The sequence below is a fragment of the Hyperolius riggenbachi genome, chromosome 6 (genome assembly GCF_040937935.1).
Source record: "Hyperolius riggenbachi isolate aHypRig1 chromosome 6, aHypRig1.pri, whole genome shotgun sequence".
In the NCBI taxonomy this organism is placed as follows: Eukaryota; Metazoa; Chordata; class Amphibia; order Anura; family Hyperoliidae; genus Hyperolius; species Hyperolius riggenbachi.
In genome coordinates, this window is record NC_090651.1 from 295,895,502 (window position 1) to 295,916,137 (window position 20,636).

At 45.2% G+C, this 20,636-nt stretch overlaps 1 protein-coding gene across 2 annotated transcripts in view; it reads left to right on the forward strand.

The window, feature by feature from the left end:
• LOC137521623 (oxysterols receptor LXR-beta-like) overlaps positions 1-20,636 on the forward strand; it is a 77,657-nt gene that overhangs the window by 17,510 nt on the left and 39,511 nt on the right. The gene's annotated exons all lie outside the window — the stretch shown is intronic.

Here is a 20,636-nt window from a genome sequence, read left to right on the forward strand (position 1 = left end):
CGGCACCTGCGCAGTAGAGCGGACCCGGCTGTGATCGGGTATTTCCGTGTAGTTCGGAGCGGAAAGCAGCCACAGCGCCCCCGCTGGAGCCTGCAAAGGTAAATATTGAACTGACAGTCGGCTCTGTCGCCGGCTGTTCGGAGGGCAGCAGCGAGACCCCCGTGGGACAGAGGACGGCGTGGGAAGCCTCATTAGGATCCGGAGGCTTCCCCCACCCGAGGTGAGTACCCCCCAGGGGATCTTTTTGACGTTACAGAGTCTCCTTTAAGCAAAATTGCTTTAAAAGACATTCAGTTCCAGGTCGAAGATTGCACTTCCTGTTAGTTTGCACACAGAAAACGCTTGCAAAAAACACAAAAACCGCTGGTAATTGCTTCAACAAAATCGCTCAGAACTAGGCTTTAGGCTAGAAACCCACTAGGAGAGCTTTTCTGAGCGCTTTGTGATTTGAAAAGCTCTAGCTAATGTAATGCTATGGGTGTGATCCCACTTGAGTGATGTGATTTTATAAAAATCCCCCATAGCATTGCATTACCAAGAGCTTTTTCAAATCACTCACGCTTACAAAGCGCTCCCAGTGGGTTTCTGGCCTCAGAGTGAGCAACTGCAGTTCAATAAGTGCTTTTTGTTAATAAAGAAATAACTGAGTATCCCTCTTGAGGAGATGGACCACTCCAAAACCTGACAGAACTATTAGATTGTCACTACCCACTGTAACTGATAGCAACACACACAAAAAGCAATTTTATAGTGCATTTTATTCTGGGAAAAATGTACATTTATATGTATGTATTTTAATCCTTTAGCCAGTTCAAAGTGCTCAGTTGTGTTGCAGAATTCTGCATATCAGCTCATTGCTTATTCTATGGGCCTGTTCACAGTACTGCGTTGTAACTGATCACTTTATTCTAACCTGCTGCATTCAGACTTTGTATTCAAGTCTATGTCCAGTCTCCATTGCAGTTTACACTCATTATAACACATACATTATGCAACTGACCACTGTGAACCTAGCCTTAGACTGCCAGCTATATTTTTTTTTTAAATTTTTTTTTTTTTTTTTTTTTTTTTTTTTTTTTAATACAAAAGCTGCACGTCGGTGCCGTATATGCCGTATATGTCTAAAGGTGCACTTCCGCCGGCAACGACGGGTCCGTCAGACCCTCCCGCTGGGCGAGCGTTCCAGCGACAGTAGTGCGTGTGTACGCGCTGTCGGCGGACTGATAAAGCTGTTTCTGAATGATCCTCTGAGCAGATCGTTCATAAATGGCCTTATCAGTCCGCCGACAGCGCGTACGAATGTGCTACTGTCGGCTGACCGTTTGCCCAGCGGGAGGGTCTAATGGACCCGTCGTTGCCGGCGGTAGTGCGGTGTGTACGCGCCTTAAGATAGTCAGTAGGGATTGTCACTGAGGTGCAAATTAATTTAAGATGGTTGAAACTTATGCTAATTATTATACAGATTAGGCCCGTTTTTACATTAGCTTTTGCCAGCGGAACTGGCCGTACTGTTCCATTGTCCGTTCCGCTGAACGGACAAAAAAATAAAGGAAGCAGATCCCAATTTTCTGGACCGTTTCGCTTAGCGGAACGGAAACTGAAGGTTTTGCAGCTACATAGGAACAAATAGAAAACTGACAGTTTACAGCACACTGGCTGTAAAAACTGAGTTTTTACCTGATCCTGATGGCGGATCTGTACGGCCGGCTCTGCAAAAAACGCAGATGTGTACCGAACCTAATATGAAAATCCATTGTAAAATGGACTAATACAATCTTGCATTGAAAGCATTTCACTGGACTATATGCATGCTGTATAGATTTGCAGTAATATTTGCATATTTATGCATCAAAATAGAATTATTTGCATATTTCAAGTAAAGTAGAAAGTTGGGACTGAACCAAAACTTATTATATGTCTTTTAGACTAAAGGCCTGAGCGGGTCTAATATTTCAGACCTGCAACCCCGCTACCCGCACCCGACCCGCAACCTGCTTTTTTTGTGAATCTGGTACGTGCACCCGACCCACAGGCCTCCTGACCCGCTTTTTCCATTTTATTATAAAATATGCATTTGTAGTTTCATTGGAAGGCTGTAAAGTAAGTGAAACCTATTTTTGTACACAAACCAAAGCCAAGAAAGTGTTTTTAAGATCTTTTTTTTTTTTACTTTTGACTTAATTATGTCTCTACTTTTTATTATTCATACAGTTATCGTATCGTATTTTTCGGACCATAAGACGCCCCAGACCATAAGACGCACCTAGGTTTAAAGGATGAAAAACAGAAAAAAAAAATACTAAACCTGGGGCATCTTGTGTGGATATTCTCCCCTCCCCAATTTATATGTCCCCCTTGTACCTCTTGTGTCCCCTTTGTACCTTTTTAGTGTCGTCCTCTGTCCCCGTGTCCTCATCCATGCTCCTTGTGTCCTCTTTAATGCACGCAATGTCCTCTTAGGTTAGCTAGCACTGAACAGCGGTAAATCCTCAACGTTAACAGCCGCTGGGTGGTCTGTGCACGTTGCCGAAGCTTCTCTGCATTGGTGATGTAAGCGGAAGTGAAGTGCAGAGAGGCTTCGGCAACGTGCACGGTCCACCCAGCGGCTGTTAACGCGGAGGATTTACTGCTGTTCAGCGCTAGCATCCATCGGTAAGCCGCAGCCTTCACACTCCCCACATATCCCCACATTAGAGAGCCAGGGAAAGGAGTCAGAGGGGATGGGGCAGAGGAGGACGGGGGGAGGGGGGCGTAAGCACTGTATAGAGGGATGCGACAGCTTCGGGGGACACAGACACTGCATTACAATACTGCAAGACAGTCTTTAGACAGACGGGGACGGGGCTGTTTGTGTGCCTGAAGCAGAGACAGCTTCTCAGAAAGTGTTTTTACTTGTTACAGACAACATTGGAATGTAAACAAAGATACTGTTATCTCCAGTTTGGATGTGGATTTGAAGCTGAATAGCGGGACAAAGTGCTTTGTTTAACCATTTCAGTGATCTGCTAAAAAAAATTCTGGGATAGTAGGTTTAAGGCTGTGAGGAACCGTTTAGAGCTAAGTAGAAATGCTGACTTTCAGTGTGTACACAGCATTAGATACTAGTATGGGGGAGGGGGAGTCTCCAGTTGAGAGCAGGAAGGAGTCTGCTGGCATTAAAGATTAGCAGCAGCAAACAAGTAATTTGGTATTCTGGATCCAGCAGCCATCACAGATTTTGAGAAGCAAAAGACACACAATTATCTCATGCTTGCTTTCACTACCCGTGAGCCGAACTACACCCGCTACCCGCAACCTGATTAGAATCAAAATGGGTGCCCGAACCTGACCCGCATTTCAGATAATCCGTGGGTACCCGACGTCCGTGGAAGAGGAATATGGGGACACACAAATGTGTATAGATGTCTGCTCAGTCCGAAGTAGTTATGTATTAATAAGCTTTTAGACATCCATGGCATATGGGTGCAAAAATACAGAACACCTATAGATGTGGTGGCAGTCTAAGGGTTAAATTATTTACATATTCTTCCTAGTTTAACTGTAACAGTCATTTTAAAGTTCAGGCAGTCCCCCCTACTTACAAATGGCTCAAATTAGTGTTTTGTACAAAAATGTCTATGTACAAAATGTACTGTACGGTTTTTGTTGATTGTATTTGTGTTGCTACATGTAACAGTATTGTATAAACTATTCAGTGTTCTGCCCAGGCTCTTTTAGCTTGGTGCTCCACCTGGCTAATTTTGGTGACCACCCGACTATAATCGGCTCACTGCCTCAATTGCCTCCTATGCTGTAAGCAGAGAAGCGCCGGCCTTGCATTCTCCCGTCGTGCCCCACCTGGCTACTTTTTCATGCCACCCGGCTGAAAGAAATTTCTGGGAAGGACACTGACTATTGTAGGTGATTAAAAACAGAAAAAAGTGTTTATACTATATGTCCAAATTCAGAGTAGTCCAATAGTAATTGATCCACAAATCATTATGTTTAACTTGCAAACAAATTCCTGGAATTGAACCTGTTTATACAGTACAGTGTTCTCCCCAGAATCTTTTTCCAGCCGGGTGGCATTAAATAGTAGCCGGGTGGCATGAGAAAGTAGCCGGGTGGGTGAGATGAGAGAATGCAGGGCCAGTGCTTGCGTGAGCAATTATGCTTACAGAATAGGAGGAGGTGAACTAATGACAGCCGGGTGCTCATCAAAACTAACCGGGTGGAGCACCCGGCTAAAAGAGCCTGGGGAGAACACTGCTATGAAGATGGCTAGAAGGCATATTTTAGCAGGAGTCTGAACAAGCTTGTGCTAATTCTTTCCTGCTGTATCCAGATCAAAGAGCATTCTCTCCCATTTAGAACACACATATTTGGATTGAGGAGCTGCTCAAAATGCATTGGCAGAGATTTGATTAGGTATTTTGGAGCAATATATTTCTGGCAGATTCGATCAAGATGCTGAAACTGCCTGTCAGTTGATCAGAAAAATCGATATGTGTATAGCCAAGCACCACTTTTTTCTGGTTTCTAATAGCTATAGGAGCTGCCATGTTCCCCATCCCCTTCTAGCTACCCATTATTTATCCAGGTGAATGTGTGAAGTTGGCATCTGTGACTTCTGTAAACCATTTGAAGCACAGTGTTTTATCTACCCAGCCCCCCTGCTAATGAAAGCTTTTTGTTTATTTTCAGCGAATGTGTGCTATAAAATATTTACAGCAGTCCTTCTATCCCTGAAGCTTCTGCACCATATTGTTGGCAAGCATATTTAATGTCCTCTTGAGATGGCCTGGGTGCTAGAAATGGTGCTTTGCTTAGTGTAGTGCGATAGTGTTTGGGCGTGTTACTTTGCCATGTGTGGGATCTCTTTCTGTATTGTGAACGGTAACCTGGAAGCCAGTGGGCTTAAATGTTACCATGCTTGTCGTGTGGCGTGTCATGAGTGACAGCACAGCCCTTATACTTCATGTTCGTATATACCTCAAGCTGTCTTTCCTGAGCTTCAGCTACAATGTTTATAGTGATAACGAAGATGAACCTTTTTATTTATTTTTTTTCTTTTGTATACACTTACTGGTCTAAGTTTACCACACAGTCTGCTGTGGTTTTTCCACCTGCTCTAGCTCTAGGCTATTTTAAAAAAAGGCCAAATCTGCTGAGGCCAGCGATAAGAAAGAACATTGTTCCTGTGGAAGTGAAAACAAGTGTTTCTCCATCAATAGATGAATAGTCTAGTGATGTTCTAGAATTGTTTGAGAACTACTTGTCCTCCATGTTGTTCCAATGCTGACCACTGTAAGTGGCTGACTAATATTGATACTTTTTGGATGGTCTCATAACCTGTGATTTATTTTCATTTTTGTTTTGTGTGTTATGATTGAGCACCTTATCTTCAACCATTCAGCACTGGGAAAATGAAAGTGGTGTGGGCCTGTATTTTGAAATGTTTAACTTTTTAGTGTTTGTTCAGGTTGAGTCATTATTTCATTCTGCACAACTTAGCACACAAGTGATTTCCCCCCACCATTCTCCTGATTCTTGTATTACATTATCCTATTTGTTTGTTTATTTTTTTTTTTACCTAACTCCCTCCCCCCAGCCAGCCAATCATGGCGATCGGCTGTCATAGGCTTCAGCCTATGAGAGCCGATCGCTCTCTTGTGTCCCAGGGGGGCAGCCGTGTCACACGGCTGTCCCCAAGTACAGCGCTGCCGTAGATTACAACACTGTACTATGCCAATAGGTGGCGGTTTCGCCGTCTAACAGTCTCTGAGTGGCAATCGCCGCTGGGAGACTTAAGGCGGAGCTCCATCATCCAAGTGGGGATATGCGCACATCAACGCACGCGATCCCCTGAAAAACACTCTCCAGGACTTTACGCCGAACAGCGTTAGGCATTCCTGGGGGAGCCACTGCGTTCACGCCCATTGGCGTGATGCGGTCTTAAAGTGGTTAAGCAATCCCAGTTGCCTGGCAATCCTGCTGATCCTCTTCCTCTAATACTTTTAGCCATACCCCCTGAACAATCATGCATCGGAAGGTTTCTGACATTTTCAGATCAGACAAGATTAGCTGCATGCTTGTTTCTGGTGTTATTCAGACACTACTGCAGCCAAATAGACCAGCTGTGCTGCCAGGCAACTGGTATTGTTTAAAAGGAAGTAAATATGGCAGCCTCCATATCCCTCTCACTTCAGTTGTCTTTTAATTTCTACTGTAAGTTTGAGACCCCTGCATGGCACCTGACACTATCTGCCCTACCTTCTGCCTCCAATGATATCATCCCAAGCCTGATCTCACCCCCTCCGGTTGTGTGCGAGGCCGATGTTCTGCACCACCTGTCAACATGGGAAAGCCTCTGCCCCTGTTAGCATGTCACCAGCCTGCAAACCTGCTCATGGCAGCTCACTCCCATCCTTACCTCCATCTACGCTGGGTCCCTACAAGTGGGTAAACTCCCTGAGTGCTTAAAGGAGTCCACCATCATCCCTGTTTTTAAAAACAAGGAGTCTCTGACCTCCACTTAAGGCCTGTGGTCCTTACTTCCATTGTCATGAAGACCTTTTAAAGAGTGGTCCTATCCCTCCTTAAAGGGAAGCTTAACCCCTTTGCCATTCCAATTATTGCGGCAAGGGGGCAGTGCAGCACTTTTTTTTTTTTTTTTTTTTAAATCATGTAGCTAGCCTAGCGCTAGCTACATGCTAGCCGCTGAGCAGCGGCATCCCCCCACCCACTCTGATCGCCTCCGGCGACCTGCGCAAGCAGGAAATCCCATTCAGAATGGGATTTCCTGCATGGCTTCCCCCGTCGCCATGGCGTCACCGACGTCAGAGGGTGTCCCGATCCACCCCTCAGCGCTGCCTTGCACTGATTGGCCAGGCTGCGCAAGGGGTCTGGGAAGGGGGGGGTCAGCGCGGCGCAACGGGTAGCGGTGAATCGGTGGCGAGCGGCGGCAATCGAGTTATGCACACAGCTAGCAAAGTGCTAGCTGCATGCAATAAAAAAAAATTGTGAAAATCGGCCCAGCGGGGCCTGAGCAATCCTCCTGCGCAGGTTACCCTGGGCTCAGCTCGGGATAACCGGCAAGGAGGTTAACTGAGAGGGATGTGGATGTTTCCTTTTAAACAATACCAGTTCCCTGGCAGTCCTGCTGATCTTTGTCTGCAGTAGTGGCTGAATCACACACTGCTGATCTTTGTCTGCAGTAGTGGCTGAATCACACACCTGAAACAAGCATGCAGTTAATCCAGTCTGACTTCAGTCAGAGCACCTGATCTGCATGCTTGTTGAGGGGCTGTGACTGAAAGCATTAGAGACACAGGATCAGCAGGAGAGTCAGGCAACTGGTATTATTTGAAAAGGAAAAATCCATATCCTTTTCAGTTTAGATTCCCTTTAAAGAACTCCCGAGGTAAAAATAAACTAATGAAATAAACAATTGTATCTATCCTCCATCTCCTAAAATGACTTTGTAAGATATTCCACAGTTTTATTTTATATTTAAATCAAGTTTTTACTGTTTTATTGTTTTTGCTCAATGACACATTCATTGAAGTACGCCAGAGCTAACATCTATGAACTATTGACTGTTTTTATCTCTTTCCTGCTCTCAGAAGCCATTTTCTGCTAGGAAAGTGTTTAATAGTTGTAATTTCGTATCAGTGAGGGTCACACTGTGTTGCCTTTACTAAACCCATTCCAGTTCGCGTATAAAGAAAGCAGGTCCATTGACAAAGACATCAATATCTGCCAGGAGCTCATCAGCGACCACTGGGACAGACTGGACTCTTATGCCAGAATTTTCCTCCTGGACTTACAACAGGTCCCAAGTCGTCAGGCTGGGTCACATCTCCATTCAACCATGGGTCATCAACACTGGAGCCTCGCAAGGCTGTGTCCTCACCGATCCTGTTCTCTCTCTACACAAATGATTGCATATCCATGGCAATCTGTCAAGGTCCTCAAATTTGCTGACAACACTACCATTGTTGGCCTTGTAACTAAGCATGATCAACAAGCCTACCACCAGGAGGTTGAAAGAATTTGCTACTGCTGTAAAGAGAACAGGCTGGTCCTCAACACAGCCAAAACTGTGGAGATGATCATCGATTTCAGGAAGCATGTCTTGGTCCCACCCTGATCTACTGTACATCGATGGCACTGAAGTCGAGAGAGTATCCTAAGCCTGCCTCCTGGGTACAACCATCTCCAGCAACCTGAGCTGGAATGCCAACAAGGCCTCTACCCAGGAGAAAGCCCAATAGAGACTATTCTTCCTTCACCAACCATTTAATATGTCCTCTTTTCATCCAACCTGGTCTGGTATGTCTCTGCCAGTGACCAATACAAACTACAGACAGTCATCAGATCAGCAGAAAGGATCATTGGGAACCCCCTCCCCACTAGACTTCCTCTACAACTCCAGACTGCGCTCCAGAGCAATGAGGTCCACCAGCGACCCCTCTCGCCCAGGCCACTGCTTCTTCAGTCGGCTCCCAACAGACTGGAGGTTTCGGGCCATCTCCACCAGGACCTCTAGGCACAGGAACACTTTCTTACCTTCTTCCCTCTGCTGTCAACCTCCTGAACACCTGAAAACCCCTTTTACCCCCTTAGGATTGCGGTTGTTAATTGCCGTTAGTCGTTATCGATAAACTGTCTATTTAAAACACTGTCCCCTGCTGTAATAATGTATCTTGCTTACTTACACTGCTGTTTTTTATTGTGTCCTACAGCCCAGTATGTGCAAACTACATTTCCGGGCACGACCCAGTCATGGTTGGTGAAAAAAATAATTCTGATTGCCTGGCTGTCCAGGTGATCCTCTGCCCCTAACACTTGTAGCCATAGACCCTGATCAGGTGTTACTGACAAGATTTGTTGCATGCTTGTTTAGGTGGGTGTTTCAGACACTACTGATGCCAGAATGATCAGCAGGACTGCCAGGCAACTGTTATCGTTTAAAAAAAAAAAAAAAAAGATAGGGCGGACCTCTCTCTTCAGGTTCCCTTTTAAGTTTCCAATCCAAGAGTCACCTAATACTTTACAGGAACAGGAAGTAAGGGAGTCCTGTGAGCACGCTGTCACAACACTTGAAATGCTGTTTGATTTGGAGAGTTTTGCTGCACTCCAAAAACTGATAGTGCTGTCATTTTCTGTATACTGGCCTTCTTTATGCTTTAAGCTGGCAAGCTCTTGAATTCTGCATTAATTTGCCTAGCTGTTTGCAGTGATCTTTTTATGTTATTTTTTTTTTAACAGTATAATTGTGAATGGCTTCTATTGACCAGTTTGTGTCACAGTCGGCATTGTGGTGGATAATAAAACGATTACACATTTAGTTCCTGCATATTAACCAAATTGTATATCTAAGCCAAAAAGACAGAGGCTCAGTGTCTCTATCATACCGCCATGAACAAAAAATGTCCTGAACAGTCTCTTCATGAATATTTGCTGAATGTAGCTGTGAGTCAGTCCTGCTCCTTCCCCCACATCTCACATTTTCCACTGCGCACAGTCAGTCCTTACCGACCATTTCAGTTTTGTTACGCTTTGTGTTATGTATTTTTCTTGCCTTTACATGCAAGTTATAATGTAGCTATGAATAAGGCTATAGCTTTAGGTGGCTAGGTGACATTACATATACATTAATAAAGCCCAATGTGGTATAAAACTATGTGGAACCATGACTGTACATTGATTTATTATATCAAATCTAATGTCTTCTCTATTGATAGTTAGTGTAAACCTGAGATCAAATAAAATAATACAAAAATAAACATACCTGGGGCTTCCTTCAGGCTAATCGGTCCCTCGTGGTCCTCCTCCTTCTGGATCCTCCGTCAGAAGCCCTGGTAAGTCTGCGAATCGGGGTGTATTGTGCAGGCCCAGTCATGCTCCCGTCGCTGGGAGTGGTCTGCGCAGGTGCAGGATGTTTCTGACTGGGGGAGCACACGTGGCCGCACTGGGCCGACTGGCCCCAACTGGCCGAATTACCGGTTCTGTTGAGGCCACCTGGCTAAATTACCAGAGGATTCAGAAGGACGGTGAGGAGCTAATTAGCCTGAATGGGGCTGGAGGAAGGTACCGGTATGTATAATTTTAAAATGTTTTACATCTACTGATTTTGTGGCCCGATTTACCATCCGATTAGATAATTTTATCGAATTGGATGAAAATTTTGTCTGCCTGGTCAATTAACCAGTTGATTTCGGGTTGAAATCCGTCAAATGTGCCGACGGTAATGGCGCTCCATTCACCTCAAAACATCATCCCCCAAACACCATGCCCGTGCAGTGTAAAATCTGTCCTGCGGGGGACCGCTCGCAGGTGGGGCATCTGGGGCAGTCAGGTGCCATATACATGCCTGATTGTTGACGGACTTAAGTCAGGCGTGTTTACGAAGCTTAAAGTGAACCCTGTTGCTATAAAAAAAAAAAGTTTAATTTACCTGTGGCTTCTACCGGCCCCCTGCAGACGTCTTGTGCCCGTGCCTCGACAAAACTATCTTCCGGTCCCCCGCAGTGAGCCAATTTCGGTTTCCCGGCGATAGGCCAGTCGGCAGGCTACTGTACCTGCATGGCCCTGGCTGTGTGCGTCCTCAATCATTCTCCCGTACAAGATTTTTCGTATTGCGCAGGGCAGATATGGGAGCATGATTGAGGACATGCGTGACCAGGGACGCGCAGGTGCAGTGGCCTTCCAACTGGCCAGTCACTGAAACCGAAACTGGCTCACTGTGGGGGACCAGAGGATCGGTTTGTCCTGGCGTGGGCACAGGATGCCTGCAGGGGGCCAGTAGAAGCCCCAGGTAAGTTTAACCTTTTTTCAGAATAGGAACCCCCCCCCCCCCCCCCCCCATGTACTAGTACTAGTGCGAAAACTTTCCAAACAATCTGTTTGGAAAGTGAGTGGAGTATGTTGTCATTCTCACTTTGCTGTTCCTGGTTGTCTGCTTCGCTGCAGGGTAATGGCCGCACATCATAGTCAGAGCTGCTCACATTTGGATGTGAAGAGACATCATAGTGCCTGGCAGGAGGCAGCAGGACTCGGCCTAAATTTCCATCAGCCATAGACTATACTCTGCTGCGATTCCTTACCCCCAGCACAGCCTTATCAACCAGGATCAGCGAGGTGAGAACGGCAACCCTCTGCCCCTCCTGCCTCCCACCAGCCATCCAGCTGATCATCAAACGGGCTGCCTGGACTGTTTTACCTACAGATGTCCTGCCCAGGAGGGCATCGGCACCAATGGGGTGAGGAGGTAGACAGTATGGCTCCTCCTACTGGCTGGCTCCTTTCTTATGCTTTAGCAGGGGTCCCCAACCTTTTTGAGCCCGGGGCCCACTATCCCGACCAAATTTTTTTCCGGGGCCCCCCTGGGGTCGGGGGGAGGAGTGGGCGTGGCTAGTGTCGGCGGCAGCAGCCCCCCCCCCCCCCCTTTTTTCCCAGATTCCACAGTATAGCAAGTACAGTTTCCACAGTATAGCAAGTACAGTTAGCCCAGTATAGCAAGTACAGTTACCACACTATAGCAAGTACAGTTAGCCTAGTATAGCAAGTATAGCTACCCCAGTATAGCCAGTAGTTACCCCAGCATAGCAAGTACAGTTAGACTAGTATAGCAAGTATAGCTACCCCAGTATAGCAAGTACAGTTAGCCTAGTATAGCAAGTATAGCTACCCCAGTATAGCCAGTAGTTACCCCAGTATAGCAAGTACAGTTAGACTAGTATAGCAAGTATAGCTACCCCAGTATAGCAAGTACAGTTAGCCTAGTATAGCAAGTATAGCTACCCCAGTATAGCCAGTAGTTACCCCAGTATAGCCAGTAGTTACCCCAGTATAGCAAGTACAGTTAGCCTAGTATAGCAAGTATAGCTACCCCAGTATAGCCAGTAGTTACCCCAGTATAGCAAGTACAGTTAGACTAGTATAGCAAGTATAGCTACCCCAGTATAGCAAGTACAGTTAGCCTAGTATAGCAAGTATAGCTACCCCAGTATAGCCAGTAGTTACCCCAGTATAGCAAGTACAGTTAGACTAGTATAGCAAGTATAGCTACCCCAATATAGCAAGTACAGTTACCACAGTATAGCAAGTACAGTTAGCCTAGTATAGCAAGTACAGTTAGCCTAGTATAGCAAGTATAGTTAGCCCAGTATAGCCAGTATAGTTAGCCCAGTATAGCAAGTATAATTACCCCAGTATAGCTAGTACAGTTACCACAGTATAGCAAGTACAGTCAGCCCAGTATAGCAAGTACAGTTAGCCTAGTATAGCAAGTATAGTTACCCCAGTATAGCTAGTACAGTTAGCCCAGTATAGCAAGTACAGTTAGCCCAGAATAGCAAGTATAGTTAGCCCAGTATAGCCAGTATAGTTAGCCCAGTATTGCAAGTATAATTACCCCAGTATAGCTAGTACAGTTACCACAGTATAGCAAGTATAGTTAGCCCAGTATAGCAAGTATAGTTAGCCCAGTATAGCCAGTATAGTTAGCCCAGTATTGCAAGTATAATTACCCCAGTATAGCTAGTACAGTTACCACAGTATAGCAAGTATAGTTAGCCCAGTATAGCAAGTATAGTTAGCCCAGAATAGCAAGTACAGTTAGCCCAGAATAGCAAGTACAGTTAGCCCAGAATAGCAAGTACAGTTAGCCCAGTATAGCAAGTATAGTTAGCCCAGTATAGCAAGTATAGTTAGCCCAGAATAGCAAGTATAGTTAGCCCAGTATAGCCAGTATAGTTAGCCCAGTATTGCAAGTATAATTACCCCAGTATAGCTAGTACAGTTACCACAGTATAGCAAGTATAGTTAGCCCAGTATAGCAAGTATAGTTAGCCCAGTATAACCAGTATAGTTAGCCCAGTATTGCAAGTATAATTACCCCAGTATAGCTAGTACAGTTACCACAGTATAGCAAGTATAGTTAGCCCAGTATAGCCAGTATAGTTAGCCCAGTATTGCAAGTATAATTACCCCAGTATAGCTAGTACAGTTACCACAGTATAGCAAGTACAGTTAGCCCAGTATAGCAAGTACAGTTAGCCCAGTATAGCAAGTACAGTTATCCCAGTATAGCAAGTATAGTTATCCCAGAATAGCAAGTATAGTTAGCCCAGTATAGCAAGTATAGTTAGCCCAGTATCGCTGCCCCAGTGTCGCCAGTACAGTTAGCACAGTGTAGCCTCTCCTCTCTTCCCCCCGCGCGGCCGCCGCTCCAGTTACCTTACGAGCGGGCGGTCGCTTCCTTGTATTCCACATAGCTCCTCTCCTCTTGCAGCACCTCGTATTACAGCAGCGCTTCCCGCGCGGCTGCTGTAAGGAAGGGTAGGAAATAGGGCAGCGGCTTCCTGTAGCGGCAATCGCCGTTACCATGGGAACGCTGCCCGCCTCCTTCCCTCCTTACAGCATGCGCACAGCAAGCGCTGCTGTAATACGAGATGCTTCAAAGAGGAGAGGGGCTATCGGGAATATAAGGAAGAAAGCGGCCGCCCATAAGGTATCAGGAACGGCGGCCGCTGGGGGGAGAGGGAGAAAGGCCAGATCTGCCGCGGCCCCCCAGAAATCTGCCCACGGACCCCCAGGGGGCCGCGGCCCCCAGGTTGGGGACCTCTGCTTTACTACATGGCTGAGATTTAGTTGCTGACAGCTCAGAGCTGGTCCTAAAAACAGACCATTAGTACGTTTTTTTCCCGACTACTGTATTCTTTCAAAATTGATATTTAAGGAGGATTTTACCGCACAAGTCAGTAATTTACCTCCCTAGTCGGTAATTTTACTTTTTCATGTAGCCTGCTTAGAAGATTAGATGTTCGGTAAAATCGCCATTTTTTTTTTTTTTTGCATTACTGAATGTTGTAATGCTTTGAGCATTGAGGCCATTATGTACAGTGCTGCACATAATTATTCATACCCCTTTCCTGTGATTAGGTTCCCTGGTCCATTGGCTGAAAACACCCCCAAAGCATTCCCACCACCATGTTTTACAGTGGGGATGGTGTTCTTTTGGTTGAAGGCTTCTCCTTTCCTTTTTTACTCCAAATGAAGGAAACCTCATTGTGACCAAACAAATTAATTTTTGTTTCATCTGACCATAACACAGAACACCAGAAGTCTTATTCTTTGTCCAGATGAGCACCTGCAAAGGCCAAGCAAGCTTTTGTGTGCCTTATCTGGAGAAGTGGCGTCCTTGGTCTTAATCTGTGGAACCCAGCAGTGTGCAGCAGGGCTGTGGAGTCAGGGCAATTTTGGGTACCTGGAGTCTGTCGGTTGTTTCATAAACTGAGGCGTCTGAGTCGAATGATTTTTCTATCAATTCCTTAGTTCTGGTAATAATTAGAGTGAGAGTCTGAGCCATTTTGGGTACCTGGAGTTGGAGTCAGTTTCAAAAACTGAGGAGTTGGAGTCAGAAGATTTTTTGTACCGACTCCACAGCCCTGGTGTGCAGTGTCCATTGGATTGTCTAACTTGAGACATTGCCACCAGCAGAGTCCAGATTCATCAGGCCTTGGTGCTGACCCTTTTTCACCTCTCTCACTATCCTCCTGGCCAGCACAGGTGTCACTTTTGGCTTCTGTCCACATCCTGAGATTTTCCATAGTGTGGAACATCTTGTATTTTTTAATATTTTGCATTGTGGCCACTGGAACTTGAAAACATTTAGAAATTGCCTTTCTTAAGAACAGCCACAATGCGCAGCTGCAGGTCCTCACTGAGATCTTTTGTGTTAGCCATGACTGTCCGCAAACCAACTGCAGAGAGCTGCAGTTTTTCACCTGTTGAGTTGATTAAAACATCTGTTCCCAATTAATCAGGGTAATTAGGATGCTTTAGAACAGCTTGGACTATTTGGAATGGTATAGAACTCTGGATGTTGCCACAGACTGTGACAGTTTGTGAAGGGTATGAATAATTGTGGACTGGACACTTTTTGCTCAAATGTAAAGGCAGCGGAAGCTCCACAGATGGTGAATCTATTTCATGCTGAAATCAATTCACAATCTGTTTGCAGTAAAGGCAGCCATATGATCCCTCTCTGATCAGAGGGGGATCTGTCTGTTGGTCGAATCTGATGGCAAATCTACCAGTGTATGGCCACCTTTATTCTTTCTTCACAATAATGCCTTTTGTACATCGTCGTATTATCTTTTGGGAGACCCCTATGTCATTTCCCGTCAAAGAAATTACTTGCTTGGTTAATTAAAAAAACTTTAACTCAAAATTTGCCAGGGGTATAAATAATTATGGGCAGCACAGTAGTAGGACAGACAGACATGAGCAGTGGCAGACACGAGCAGTGGCTTCTCCAAGGAATATTTTACAAGGAGGTAAAAGTTCAGCATTTACTTTATAGTATTTGTATAGCTTCAGAATGTCGCACAGCATTTTATGGAGTGCGTAAGACATTCACCTCTGTAACTGCACAAATACCATGTTTCTTCATGTGCCAGAGCATCTTCTTACACAGCAATTAAATAGGAATATGGGGGTGGTGATTGTGGAAAACAGGGTTTTCTGTTGATGGAAGCAGGGAAATGCAGCATACATTGCAGACAATCCTGTCCTGTCATGTGGTGGAAATGAAGACCTGATATTGTACACATCCCTTTGAAGACTGAAGATTTTACACCTTCAGCAGCTGAATCATTTAGATACCTCCAGGCGACGAGCGTTAGCGTGACAACACGGATATCTACAACAATATGGCTGTGTGTGTGATGTTTGTTGCCTTGTCTTGTAAGAACTAATTGCTGTAGTGAAATCTAGGCTTTGCTCAGTTCAGTATTGCTGGACCTAAAATGGAGATTTAAAGGAAACCTGAACCGAGTGAAATTATTAAAAATAAACACATAATGTGCCTGCAAATAAATATTACATACTTACCTCACCGTCTGTTCCTCTCACCATTTTCTTCTTACAACCATTCCTTCCAGTTTTGAAAAGATTTTGTCAGAACTGAAATATATCAGTTGCTGTCAGTCATAACTGAAAGGACAACTGGTGAGCAAGGTAATGTCCAAGTTTCCCTATGGCTCCATCAAAATGGAGGACAGAAAATTCCATTGATCGCAGTGGACAAACAGGACGCAGGAGAGGAGAAAGAGATTAAAGTGAATGTTTACCGTTTTAAAAAAAGAAAGTCAGATACTCACCTAAGGAGGGGGAAGGCTCGGTCCTAATGAGCCTTCCCTCTCCTCTCCCGGTGCCCGGTCCTGCGCAGGATCCCCCGTGGCAGTATTCGACCAGTTCGGTCAAATACTGCCACTTCCGCATGCCGAAGGGAGCTTTCGGGAGCACTCGGGCTCCCGATGACGCGGCCGCTCCATACTACGCATGCGCGAGCGCCCTCTATGACGCACTCGCACGTACGTAGTATGGAGCGGCCCGTCTTCGGAAGCCCGAGTGCTCCCGAAGACCTCCGAAGTCCCTGCGGCGGCGGACGCGAACGGGGGAGCCAGCGCAGCACCGAGGGCACCGGGAGAGGAGAGGGAAGGCTCATTAGGACCGAGCCTTCCCTCTCCTTAGGTGAGTATCTGACTTTTTCTTTTTTTAAACGGTACCCATTGGCTTTAATGAGTAGACTACACAAGAGGTAAGAATAACAAGTGTATGTTTATTTTGACTTAATTATAATTTTCAGTTCAGGTTTGCTTTTAAGGGTCAATTTGAAGTCAGTTGTAGCATATGTAAATACACTGAGTGGCCACTAAATTGGAGATGCCCTCTAATAACCAGTTGGTCCACCTTTAGCTCTAATCACAGCTGATATTCTTCTTGGCATGGACCCAACAAGATGCTGATACCATTGCTGAGGTACGTTGGCCTATGCTGACTGAATGGCAGCTCTAGGGCTCTGGGTCTGATTGGATGGTGGCGTTTCCAAGTTTTGAAGTGATCCTGTGGCCAAATGGTAAAATTACACCTACTTTTATTTCATTAAAAAGACCTACACATAATTTAAAATTGAAGTGAACCTTAACCGAGTGGGGGCAGAAAAGTTTCACTTACCTTGGCTTCCACCAGCTCCCTGGAGATGTCCTGTGCCCTCGCCATCCTGGAACGATGCTCCGGTCCCCCACTGCTGCTAAGTTTCCTTTTCGACCTCTGCCCAGTGCGCCTGCGTGGCCCTTGATCATGCTTGATCATTTTGTTATTACATAACGTGATTTTTCTATAGTAAAAAAAAGAGAAAATCCTTCTTAGGATTTTCCATTTTAACTTGTGTCTATCTTGAAGCCAATCCTGATGTCCTTTCCTCCCTTACTCTCCTCTGCCTGAATGTGTATGCATTGCCCTCCCTCCTCCCAGGGGAGGGGGCCGTCATGCTGGAGGGGGTAGCAGCCAGGAAGGGGGACAGTGGCATGGAGGGGGGTCGGACCCACCTCCTCTCACCTGGGTCCCCTCCCTTCCGTGCTCCCCCTCCAGCTAGTTTCCTAAAATCCAGCATATAGCGAGCGGGGAACTTACTTCCTTGTTCCACCGCTCGCCGTGTGACTTCCTGCAATGCCAGCCAATGAAGTACAGAGGGCAGCATTGCAGGAAGTCACGTGGCGAGTGGTGGAACTCAAGGAAGTTAGTGAGTTCCCAGCTCGCTATATGCTGGATTGATTTTAAAAGAAAGTAGCTGGAGGGAGAGTGGGGAAGTGGGCACGGGGTGTCCAGCCACCCCCGCAGCTGTACCTGCTGCCCCCCTTCCTGGCTGCTTCCCCCTTCAGCATACCAGGAGACACCTATGGCTATGACTGAGGGGAGGAGCAGGCAATCCGGATCTCTCTCTGTGTCTGTGTAGAGGGAGATCTGTTTTTGCATTGCCTGCCACTACCCCTCCGTGTATCCGGGCTCCGTCAAGTCCCTTCCGGGGTCCGTGAAGTATCAACAAGTCCGGACTCTCCATTCCGTTTTTATAAAACTGATCCCCCGGATTGCCCATGGATCCATTTTTAAATTGGGTGAAGACGGCTGCTATTTTCACCATTAGAATCGTTTTTGTACCCGGACCAAACCGGAGCCACAGATACGTTTTTACTTTTTACAACCAGTGTGAACCGGCCCTAAATTAACACTGAGCAGGGTTAAAAAAAAGTGATGTTCCTTCTGGCATCACAGAGAAGCAGTTAAAGTCTGAAGCCATTTATTTTAATTTTTTTTTTTTTTTTTTTCTATTGCACAGTTAACATCCAAGCCAATTTGCCACATCCCCACGGCAGAAATAAGTATTTATCCCCCTGAAATCCCGGGGCAAAATTCCATGACTTTTGAAGTCACAGATTTTGCTGCCCGGTAGCGTCAGAGCTGATTTTCTTTGATTTAATTGATGGATTCACTGTTGGAAGCTTAGTAGCTGCAAGCGATGTTAAAACAGCGCAAGTGATTTGGGCGCAGCTGGTGCCACCATACACCATAATAGGAATTACGGCTATAGCTGCACTCAGTGAGTAATTTGGGCGCTGTCAAAATACAGAGCACAAATTACAATAAAAACACTCTGCAATTCGGCCGACAGCAATAGCTGGAAGCAGAATTGCATCTTTCCCCCACTATCCATGGCGGCCTGGAGGGGGAATGGTAATTATATCGTCTTTATCCTGCGCCCAAATCTCCCAGCAGCTGATTCATAGGTATCCCAGTAGCTGAACTCCTGTTATTTTATTGCACTTCCTTTTTATCTCTGGGATTGCTGAAAATGTAGATTGTTCAGTCTCACTGTAGGTGCTTCATATTGCTCAGACTATCTTCATGTTCTCTACAAGTGCTTTTTTGTTTGTTTTTTTGCATCATCCGGCTCTGGCTTTGTTCCTGACCTCTGTCTGGGCTCTACTCCTCCCCCTATTTGGCTTTGTTTCTCTTGGAAGCCCACTGCCCCTGGATTCAGTATTACCGCAGCACACTACACAGTATTGTATCAAAATGCCCGCAAGTGGGCTTTGTAGTCGTGAAAGCCAGAGTATTTCTATGGTGTGACCTGGCCTAATAAACAATTAGGGCCCTATTGCACTGCATCCATTGTATTGCAACAAACAATATCGTCGCAACTATATTCCTATGGTGCTTTCTGATTGAGTGTAGCATATTTCGAAACTGGGTAAGGCATGCATTTACAGTGGTAGTGAAGCATGTTTTCATTGAACTGTATGGTTGCATTGCATGTTAAACGGCAGCATTGCGTTGCGATGGTAATGCAACATGCCCCATGCGAAGGGCCCTAATCCCTCGTTCACAGTGATAGCACACATCTTTTACTACTTTTATCGTTGGGTGCTGCAGGGATCGTCTGATTTCTCCTTCCCTCCTCTCTTAAGGGGTCCGAAACTGCAGTTCACCTAAGTGGAATGTGGTAGAATGTCAGAAGAAATTATAAGCATGATTTTGTCACCCAGCTATGGTCTGACTAAGTCTTATTCGTAAACAGGAAGTGGCTGTAAATCCTGCACATGACCTTATTAATGTTATTCTGGATGTCTTTGTATTCAGTCAGAGGTCCTATTTTAAAACTATTTTTCTTCTCATTTGAAAGTTCTTTGGATGTCCTTTCTGCTTGTGCAAACTGCTTTGCTAAGTATTTCTATTCATGCTGGTGAGAGTGGATAATGCAAACCTCTATGAAAAATGTACCGGTACCTAAAATGTACCTAAGCCTTTTTTATTAAAAAAAAAAAAAATGTTTTTCCATTGATTCATGGGTAGCTAAATACCCTCACTTTGTCTCTGTGAAGTTCTATTCCTCAGATATTCCCTCTTCCTGTCCTTTAAGGTGCATACACACGTACTGTTGTAACAAACGACGGGTCCATCAGACTCTCCCGCGGCGTGGTCGTTCTGCCGACGGTAGTACTACTGTCGGCAGAACGACCACGCCGCGGGAGGGTCTGACGGACCCGTCGTTTGTTACAGTAGTGCGTGTGTACTGACCTTTAGACTGTTTGCAAGTCCTCATGCAGGAAGTTGAAATATCGGAGGAATGGAACTTCACCGAGACAAAGTAAAGGCCTGAAGCTAACCATACTTCAGAGGAGGCCAACCAAATATTTATATATTGAGAAATGTAATACTGTTCATTTTTTTTTTTTTTTTTTTTTTTTTTTTTTTTTTGTGGCCCTATTTGTTATTCATGTTTGTTGTACTTACACATAAAGTGTGTCTTCCACATTTTACTTAGGGTTTGTGAGATAGATTTTTCCCGTTTTTGCCCTGCAATCAGCTCTCATTTTTTTCCAGTACTGCTTACTGTACATACATTAAAAATTGCGCTATTCACCGATGACGCCATGTTCTTAATTTTTGGCCTGTACCCGTTTTCCCCGACAATATATTTATTGTATTTATAAAGCGCCAATGCAAATTACGCAACGCTGACATGGAGCAATTATAGTATAGCAACGTGTAAGTTTTTTTACATTAGGTTTATTTTTGAGTAGATATTGGTGCTACAGTATATAAATAAATAGTGGCAAAATGTTAACCTTTTTAGTGACCATAATTTTGATTCTGCAAGGTCTTTACATGACTGTGTGGTAATAATTAGGGAAGGTTGAAGTAACCAATGAACAGACTGTATCTCATCTTAAACCATTTTTACCAGCAGTTATGGTTGGGTGGAAGCTGGTCATATGTAGTAACTCCACCGCACAGATACTCTT